This window comes from Rhipicephalus microplus, chromosome X (assembly GCF_043290135.1).
Source record: "Rhipicephalus microplus isolate Deutch F79 chromosome X, USDA_Rmic, whole genome shotgun sequence".
In the NCBI taxonomy this organism is placed as follows: domain Eukaryota; kingdom Metazoa; phylum Arthropoda; class Arachnida; order Ixodida; family Ixodidae; genus Rhipicephalus; species Rhipicephalus microplus.
In genome coordinates, this window is record NC_134710.1 from 421,244,921 (window position 1) to 421,254,978 (window position 10,058).

Consider the following 10,058-nt stretch of genomic DNA (forward strand, 5'->3'; position numbering starts at 1 on the left):
GCTACGTAGCACTCCATAACTCTTCTTTTTACTAAGGGCAATTTTTCAAACAATCAACATTATTCATTTTCTGTCTCATGACTTCGTGCCCGCAATTCTTGGTTTGGCTCGATCACAATTGTGCAGCCCTTATTTTGGAGGAATCAAAAACATCAACCAAAATATATTTTGAAACTGCTTCTTGGTGATATTGCCTTCCCTCAACTGCCACAGCTTGAGATGAGTCATATAGCAAGTCTCGCGCATACCTAGGGCCTAACCTTGAAGAAACTGGTCAAGCTGTGAAATGCTCAGTTTTTTCTCAAATAATTTTTTTGGTTTGAGTTTTTTCACTTCTCGAGTCCCTTCACAATCAAGCAGACCCAATGTTCCCCTTAGTCCTTAATTTTGTTATATTATGAAATAAATAAAAAAATTAATAATGAAAATAAAAATACTAATAACTGTTGCGCAAAAAACACAGTCCCACATACGTACTTGAACGCAATATTGCTTTTATTTTGTTTTAGAACCTAAGACATTAGAAAAGATAGCAGTACAATAAAAACGTTGAAAAAAAAAACAAAAAAAATTAGAATTGGCGGGACTCGAACCTGCGCCACTCACTCAGTTGTGCTCGCGTACGTGAACTGAGTGCGCTAGCTTGCTAAGCTAATCGCGCTGGAGGGTGCCGGGCGTTTAAGTTATATATATAAATTTCCTTTTTACACGCTATGTGTTTGCATATTTGTGTACGATATGCGATCGTATCTATTGTTGTGTGCATATGTTTTGTGATTGTATATACGTCACATGCTTTTCGCATGTCTTTCAACTACAGATTGCCGCCCGGTCGCGGATGAAAACAAGTATTTTTACACCCACACACAAGCTTGAGCAGTTGAAGGTTGTTTCCCGGGGCTCTCTTGCGATTGAGTCGGCCACCACAGGGAATTAGAGTGATACGCCATTAATCCCTGCATCTAGCTGTATTCCACTTAGTAGCTCTATCGCTTGATGACAAATGGAGCACGGGACGCGACGCTATTGCGCACGACCATGCCTCGCGTAGTGGCGATATCAGCTGATTGCGCCCGCCCGCTTGCTTCGATTTGCTTCAGAGCAAAGAAATGTCATACCTTGAAAGATTGCGTACTGCGCTATGTCAAAATGTTACTGCTTTGTAGCCATCCTAATATTCATTGAGAATTGATAACTCTGATATCACTACTGTAGAGCTTTCCGTCGGCAACACGCACCGAACGTGAAACCGCACTGCGTCTGTCGTAGAAGCAGTAGGAGGCTGTCGTCTGCTTGAACAAAAACAAAACAAAGACCTGGGAAAATATTCATAAGTTGTAACTTGCTTTTTGAATAACCGTTTATCACTTTTAAAGTTATTTTGCCAGATAACATACATTTTTTTCAGTTTATAGCAGCGACAGATGTTTTTTTTATTTTCCTCACACAGATATCCAAGTCAAATCCCTTCACAGCTAAAGCCACATGTTGTTTGTCTTCATTGTTTCTGTGGACATGCCGTCTGGGTGCGTCTCTCATGTGTTCGCGCTGCTACACACGAGAGCACGAAATTTTAAATTTACGCAAGGAAGCGCCGTTCCTCGTTCGTGTGATGTGCTAAGATTTCGCCCTATTCCCGCGGTTGTTCGAGTGCGGATCAAGTGCGAGTCGTCCAAGGAATCGGCGGGTGGGCGGGCTCTCGAAGGACTCCTAGGTGACGGCTGACGCCTGTGGTCGCTTCCCTCAGGACAGTGTGAAAGAAACTAAAGGTAAGGGGGACACTTTTTTATGTAGACCAAGTATGCCACTCAGTGCAAGTGTGTGTTGCTGCACTCAAACGAGGCGTCGTGAAAGGGCAACCTTACGCGCCTTTGCGAGTGTGGTTGCCGATTCGCTTCGACAACGCTAACGCCAGCAGAGCCATGGCGCATCGGCGCGGCCTTACTGGAGCTAATTCGAGACAACTGCGGCAACATGCATGTGTATGGTGATCGATTTTTTCATATGTGCAATGTAGTGAGGAAGACGCACACGGCGCTTGCTACGTTGTTGATTAAACGAAGCCTGCAGTGCCATTTGATGCAAAGCAGCATTTTGTTTACGTTCGCGGGCGATACAATTTGTAACTTGGCTCGATTCACCTAGCCAACCGCCTAAGTGGGTTGATTAGCATACGTTCACGGTAGAGCCTTATTATGCCCCTAAACAGTGGCGTGTGCTTGTTAAAAGATATAATGTGTGTGCCTAGTGTAGAGAGAGAGAGGGGTTCGTGCAATTTGCATGTGTACCTGCAAGACGCCTTTGCGTGTAACTAATAATGTACCGGCCAGCACCTACATTGTACGCCTGACTTTGAAGAAAACTTGCATGCACAATGTGAGATTTTGTAATCTGCCAGAGTTGCTTTTTATAAAATAATACACTGCCAGCATATTGTCACGGGGTCGTGACGCGGCCAAAGACAGAAAACTTCGTGTTGGGATTTAACTGTTTATTTGGGCGAACCTGTGCCAGGTAAAGGGAAAGTCTAATTACAGCAGCAGTCTTGCACAGATAGCAGCCTCGGACTGATAGCGGCGAACGCAGCGTCGGCCTTCGATCAACAACTGACAAGCGGCGAAGCGCGTCGGCATTTATACCCTTGCCGTCGAATGTTCTAGCGTAATCGCTGGCGGTGGCGTAGGTTCCACAACAATCCGTACCGTTCGCACAGTGGGCGTGACCTTATCGAATCGATCTACTACAGTCCGGAACCTTCTCGAGACCTGCAGGCGCGGTTTGCGCCGAGAATCGTGTGGTGTTTCGCAACGATAACAAAAACTTGTGAAATGGAACGTGGCATTATTCAAAATATGTTTCGCTGCTGTGTGGCAGGGGTGCGGTTATCGCGCTGTTGGGTAGTTGCTGATGCAAGCACTTATAGTTTTGATGCGTTAATATTTCTTATCTAACTGTTCAGGTGTTTGGCTGTTTCAGTACAAACAAGGCAAAGAGAGAAGGAAGACGGGTAATGACAGGACCAGTGCTGACTTTTGTTTGCAGGAGAATACCCATGTTGGTGTATTTATTGTGACAGCCTTTCTGTGTTGCTTTTTTGCCCAATTTATGCAACAACACAGTTGTCAGCATTATGAGAGAGAACACTGAAATTAGCTTTTAAAGATCATGGTGACTAAATGCCTAGTAATTCACAGCACAAGGTAACAACAAAAGACATCAGTATGACCAATGCGTACAAGTACAGTCTTGCATCTAAAAAATATATTGTGCAAAATGTTGCCTAAGTAAGAAACCTCTCTATGTTTGCCAATAGTGTGACGTCACTTCGAGCACCGTGCCAGCCATTCCCTCCCTCTGTGCAAGGGCTGGTTAGCAAGGTAGTTGTTTGTGACGTTCCTGATAGACCACTGAGATGTATGCGATTCTAAACCTGTAGCCTAATATATACGTAATCTTTTGTGCAGTTACATCGCTGCATCTGACACCTACAACTTATTTGCATATTTACAATGTTCTCTCAGGACCTGACATACAAACTTGTTGTTTGCATTGTCACTTCATGAATATCGAGCGGTAAAGGTACTGAGTATATGTGAAACAAGAATCTCTGCTTATTACATGAAGACATATGAGGCCTTCAATAAAACGAGTTATACCTTTATTGAGCTTGTGTACACATCGGGGCGATTCATACATGCAGCTTCAGCAAATGGTATCTTCCAGCCTGGTGACCTTGCAATTTTTTTCTGCACACAGCGCAAACACCGAGATGTACCCACTCGCAGATGGTCGCGTCAAGTGCATATTTACCGTGACTAAATGTCGAATCAAGTTTTTTCATCGAGCGGTCCTTGTTATGAGTGCTAACGTCTTCGCAAACAAGACACATTGTTATTGACACTGCACACACCACACACAGTATTCTTAGTTGAACCGATATTCTCAATACCTTTCAATGCAAACTACATGCCGCAATCAACAGTGCACATTTTTGAAGACTATGCCGCTGTTCCTCGGACAGGCCACCACGTGTGTTCACTTCTTCAAGGTAAACAGACAGCGTGGCAAATATTTTACCACACAGCTGGATGTTTGCTGACACATACTACAGCTAATGTCGACATTGTAACGTGAAGTGTAAGCTTTGAAAAATTAAAACTTGCCCCAAACACCGCACGACTGTACAGGGCTGAGCCACCAGCGGGAGTGTTTTTCCAGCCACACCTTTTACATGTGCCAGTGACATCATGCTGTGACGTACCTTGGTAAGGGCCTATCGCTGCATACTTTATGTGAATGAGGGTCCTGTTAGTGAAAGCAGGCATTGTTGATTTCGTAACTTGTTCATGCCCGACTGGACCTTCATTTGCACAAGTTGTCTGACTGATATTCAGGCGAACTTTTGTGTAATAAATTATACAGTTGGCAGTCTGTGCTTGCCCCATACTGTTGTTACTGGTGTTTCTTGTTGTTACTTTGCACTGCTCATTACTGTTCACCTACAGAAACTAGCCTATCTTGCCGCTGTTTTGGACAAGATGCAGCTGGCAAGTGCGATAGTGTTCATAACTCGAAATGCTTAAGCAAAAATTATCGTTTCATACTCAGTTAGTTCTATTCATATCAGTACATTAGAAGTATTTATTGATTGAACATGATTCCGTGTTCTTTCACATAATGCTCATAACTTTTATATCAAATTTAATGGTGTTTCTATAAAACATGGGTTATAGCTAAACTTTATGCTGTTTTCTTGAACAGCTGACAAAACGCTATTACATGCTTACTTTCCATGAATCGGATTTTGTTCGAAATACATTGCAATTCTTTACCTGACTGCCAGTACACTTCACATTGGGGGAACATTTATTAACCATGGATTGATTAATTAAGAACGCAAAAAAAGAAGCGGCAGGCCAGGATACTTGATATTGGCATCCGTTTTGCTACCCAGCGCATTATCATGCAAACTTCCTGTAGAGTGGTTATTCGTTTTGCTTGTGTGTCTGTAAACCAAGAACTTTGGGTAAAACTATATTTATCTTACAAACAGTTGCAGGACTGTGGAGGCTGTAGGGCTGCTCAGGAATGGTGGAATCCCTAGAGATGTGTTAAACCTTGCTGCATCAGCTCCTGGGTGTTTTCTTGGCATCTTTACAGATGTGTTGGGTGACTAAAGCAAGCAGGTTTTAACACAAGGAAAAGTATAATATGGCAGCACCTCTTGTGCGTGCCTTCCATCCCAACTATATCAAATATTTATCTTGCACCTTGTGGCCTGTAATTTTTAAAGAGACACTTCTTTTTGCTTTATATTTGAGTCTCGATGCTTCGACAGCAATGTATTTGTGTTTGACAGCAAGTGTTCTTGAACAAATAACTGATCTCAATAATGACAAAACACCCTTCATACTTGGTCCTTAGCATAAGCTAGCGCATATCTGTAGCTGATTCAATTATTCATTTTTTGCTGGGATGATAATGGGCAAGTAGCAAAGGCAAGTTCAGATTGGAGTGGTCGGTGACGTCTGTTCAGGCTCTGCTATATTGCTTTGCAACCTGAGTTACTTGTGGCCACATATACACTGAAGCCACATGACGTGCATTCTAAATAAGATTACCATATCACATTTCACTCCATCTTAGTATGTGCCAAACAAATGCAGATATCATTAGCTTGCCACTATAAAGGGATCCTAAACCAACACAGGGTTGGAATTTAGTCGTGGTGTTGCAGCTGTGTATGACTCTACAATGGATGCATAGCCGTGATAATTTGTCTATATGTTGTCGCAATAGTAATGTTACACACATTGTACGATAACAAAGAGGTCCTCGCTTATTTTGCTTTTTTTCGCTATGCTTATTTCTTGTCTCTTCTTGCCATATGCTTCTCCTCACTCTACAAGGAGCACGAGCAATGGCTACACAAACACGTATTTAAAAAAATGTTGTAAGGTGAGCACTGAGAAGCTGAACACTTCCAAAAGGCTCAAAGAGGTAAAGAAATTGTTTCTAGATACTTTTTGGGCACCCATAGCTAGTTGTGCTGCTGCAGTTAAAAAATAAGTTAAATGATAAAAATTAATTGGAGATGGTTTGGCACCCATAATGGCAGTTACATACAGAACTAGGTTTCAATGCTTAAGCAAATTCTGTTCATTCTAAATCAATCCTAATGATATCTGAAGTTAAGGAAATATTCACAGAAAAGCTCAGGAAAAGGCTAAGTGGTTGCCCCTTGAACGTGAAGGAGATACCCTTCTTCTAAAAGGTCAATAGACAGTCTAGTAGTCTCGATATTACATGCACTATATAATATTCTGGTGTGGGGCTTTTCATGCATGTCATAATGAGAGGGGTTTTTAATAAAACTGTTGTCACTTTGCCATGCATTGCTAAAACTGTTCACATAGTTATAATACATGAATCACTTTATACCTTTTGATTTTATGCAAATGGTTTGCTTACCCAGTCGGTTTAACTTGATTTACATAAAATCATAAATGCTCAAAATTTTTTTTTACTATACAGCAGGTTTATTTTTAAAATACGCGACCGTTGATGTGAACGCAGTTGGTGGCGTGCTTGATTAATGCTTCACTATCAGCACTCCAACTACACCTGCTACAGTGCATAGTGTGACAAAAGTAATGGTACTTAACATTACTGGCAGCATACACATTTATGTTTCAAAATAGGTTAAAAAGCCTGGTAAAAATGTGTGTACATTTTTTTTTCGCTCCAACTAAATATTCTGGTTTACTCAAAGTAGCTTCCGCTCTTTTAAGGTCCTCAAACTTTTAGGTGTTCAAAAGAAGTATCAATGCCATATACTTTCTTTGTCAGCCTACTCACCACTCTAATAATGAGAATTACCCGACAACATTACCCAGTAAAATAAAGCGATGTTATAAAAAGTAATGTCAATTCAATTGTCAAAAAACGTTGCCAAGTTACGTTTTTGCTCACTTTTCTTTTCACAATTTTGTTAGAGTTACTTTTGATAACATCCCCTATAGTTTGTATGACATCATTTTCTGCTAGTTCTCATTATAATGTGTTCAACAAAGTCAACAAACCCTTAAATTTATAGTTCTTTGCTTTACTCACGAATCTGAAACATTGAATCTCAGTAATCTTAGCGGTGTGTGACTTGTTTTTTTTTTTGATCAGTTGTGCATGTGTTCAAGTACATGCATTTAGGTGGGAGGGCGAACTATTGCCAACTCTTGTGACTAGCAGATTTTCTGAGAACTGACAGATACATAATGCTGCCAAAGAAATATAGGTATATTGGAAGTAATCGTAACGTAATTGCAATCGTAATGTAATTGCCAGTAGGCAAAAAAAGGTGTCCCACACTCGCCATAATGGTAACAGGCAGCGCTGACTGACTCTTCCTTGTATAAATGCACATATATACCGTACAAAATGGAAGAGGGATAGCCGCCATGGTAGCTCAGTTGATAGAGCATCGGACATGTTATTTGAAAATCGCAGGCTCGGTCCCTGTACAGGGCAGGTTATCTTTTTTTTCTTCTACTTTTCTTTCTTCACAATTACAACACTAATATTCTTCTTAAAGAATTTCTGGTGTAAAAAAGGTACCTTGTAATCTGAAGAGGCAAACAGAATGTGCCAGTGTACGAGTTAGCTCTTGTAGTGGTTACAAGTAAGATATGTTTTGAAGAATAAATCATTCTGCCACTTGCCTAAAGAATGGCTACAGGACATGGCACTGGATGCACTTTGTTATTTTTGAATCAAGCTATCTTGTATTCTATTTTTATAACTTACATGGGATACACATGACGGTATCACACACTTTAACGCCACAAAGATTATGCAGCAAACAAGGTTATAAATGCGAAATTGCATAAGGATAAGGTGAAAACTGCACCCTCAACGAGAATGTACAGGGAGCACAGGGTGCAGGCGTCAGTCCTTCTGCCCGTGCTTTTCAAGTGCGAGCTGTTTTCACCTCGTTCTGACCAACTAACTAGATTGAGATGTGTTGTTACAGTGCAAGAGGATGCTCCACGGGAAACTAGGTTTGTCTCAAACTCTGTGTGTGTCTTTCAACCTATATGGTGCCCGGTTCAAGAGTTCATGCAGACCAGATTGTGTAAAACAGGACCGTGTAAAATGCACCGTGTAAATAAAATAAAATGGACCATGTAAATAAACAGGATCGTGTATAATGTCGTTTTCGTGTGCAACTGTAGTTGTGGTTGTGCTGAATGACTTTTCTTTATATACGCTACATAATAAGCTTGCTCCTTTAGAGTCGAGTGCATCTTCGAATCGATTGTAAATGTTTGCATATGCGAGGCCTTAAGTTTTATAAGAAATTCCCCAGTGTGCCACGAGGAAATGTGTGTTCAGCGAAAATTTGTATATCATTATATACAACTCTTAAAGCCTCGTCTACAACTTTGTGCAGGTTGACCTTGAGCAGAAAACGAGGAGCTGCAGCAGCCCCCAGAAAAGAGCAAGCACCCTCCAAGCTCCCGAAGCTCTCTTCGACAAGAACAGCAAGGTCACTGTGTGGCATTGAAAACTATTGCAAGGAGTGCCTTATCAGTACACTGTGCTGCTCTTTCATCGCAGAAGACGAAGTTGACCACTCCAGAGGAACTTCACGCTGTGTATATTGAGTGCTTCAGTGGTTTTGTTTTTGTCCAGCCAGCAGTTAAGAAATCATGTGTCAGATTCAGCCAGGATGGCTAGAGGAGTCGGGCAGGCATGTTTGGACATATGTCTATCCAAGTAGTGCCAATTTCCGCACTGGTCCTGTTTGAGTTACTGCCACAATCACAGAAGCTACGTCACCTCTCTAAATGTACAGATGTGTCGGGGAAGATTAGCTGCATTAGGGTTTTGTATAACTGATAGCTGCCAACATTCTTCATTATACAGGAGTTTTGTTCCTCACTTATGGGTGTAAAGCCCTCTACAGACAAATACAACACGTCTACTTCCAGAAGACTCCAAGGCCCTACTTGTAGGTTTTTTCGGCTTGTATCATAAGCACCTGGTTTGGGGTACATGAACATTTTATAAACATGTACAGCGAAACAATTGGGTGGCTGGTCGTTTTCTCGTTATCTTGTTCCTCGCAGTATTCTTAAGCATGTTGTGCATTACGTTGTCAATCTGGTTCATGTGCATAGAAGACATTACGAAGTTTCAGGCTACAGTACAAAAAGCCTGGAAGCAAGCTATCAATAATTTTTTAACAGAGTTTCTTAATCTGATACATGATACATCACTAAACTTTCGTGCGTATTCATGAATGTAAGGTCGTCTTAGTGTTATCCAAAATGAAGATGTGAGTCGACAGATGGAAAGATCCAGTGGGGTAATCAGGGTGAACAGTAGAAGTGCTTCAGACAGGCTGGCCGATGTTGCGATAGGAGGACCTATTTTTTAGAAGTCACCTTGTCGTCCTTGGCGTGTTAGTTTAAATGGGGTCAGTAATGACATCATCCTTTGGTGTAGGCGTGTGTGCCTGTTGGAAATGTTTGTCTGAAAAAAAAAACCTACAACGCAGAAGAGTGCAGCCCTTGCTTCTTTTCAAGTTAGGTTGCGCTGATACAAAGTGTTCTCCTGTCGGAGGTTGGGGGTAAGGGAAGCAAAAAAAAGATAAATGATAGAAAAGAAAAAAAAGAAGAAAGAAAAGGGGAATGCAAAGTAAAAGTAGTGCTACATTGCTCCTACTTTGCATCCCCCCTTTTCTTCTTTTTTTTCCCTTTGTTTTCTTTTTTCACCTTTTTTGTTACATTTGCATTGTCCCATCTAGTGCATGAATCAATGACACATGGTTTTGCTATAGCAAAGATGCCTATGTGGTGTTGGATTGAACAGTGCATTGTACTTCATTCAGTTAATTACAGACTGATCAGTCTTGCAATAAGTGCTTCCTGTCTATAACCACACATGTTCAAATGAAAAGTTTGTGCTTGGCTCTTAGTATGCTGGTATATAGCTTGCGTCTTGGACTACTCAAAATGAATGTTATTTTGCCGCTGTTTATGGTAATGAATTTATCTAAC

General features: G+C 41.2%; 1 long non-coding RNA gene across 1 annotated transcript; it reads left to right on the forward strand.

Moving 5' to 3' along the window:
* The first annotated feature begins 1,502 nt into the window (after positions 1 to 1,502).
* On the forward strand, positions 1,503 to 8,695 carry LOC142776527 (uncharacterized). Its single transcript, XR_012887607.1, has 2 exons — positions 1,503 to 1,769; positions 8,447 to 8,695. It is a non-coding gene; the product is annotated as an uncharacterized LOC142776527 (long non-coding RNA).
* The last annotated feature ends 1,363 nt before the right edge of the window (positions 8,696 to 10,058 follow it).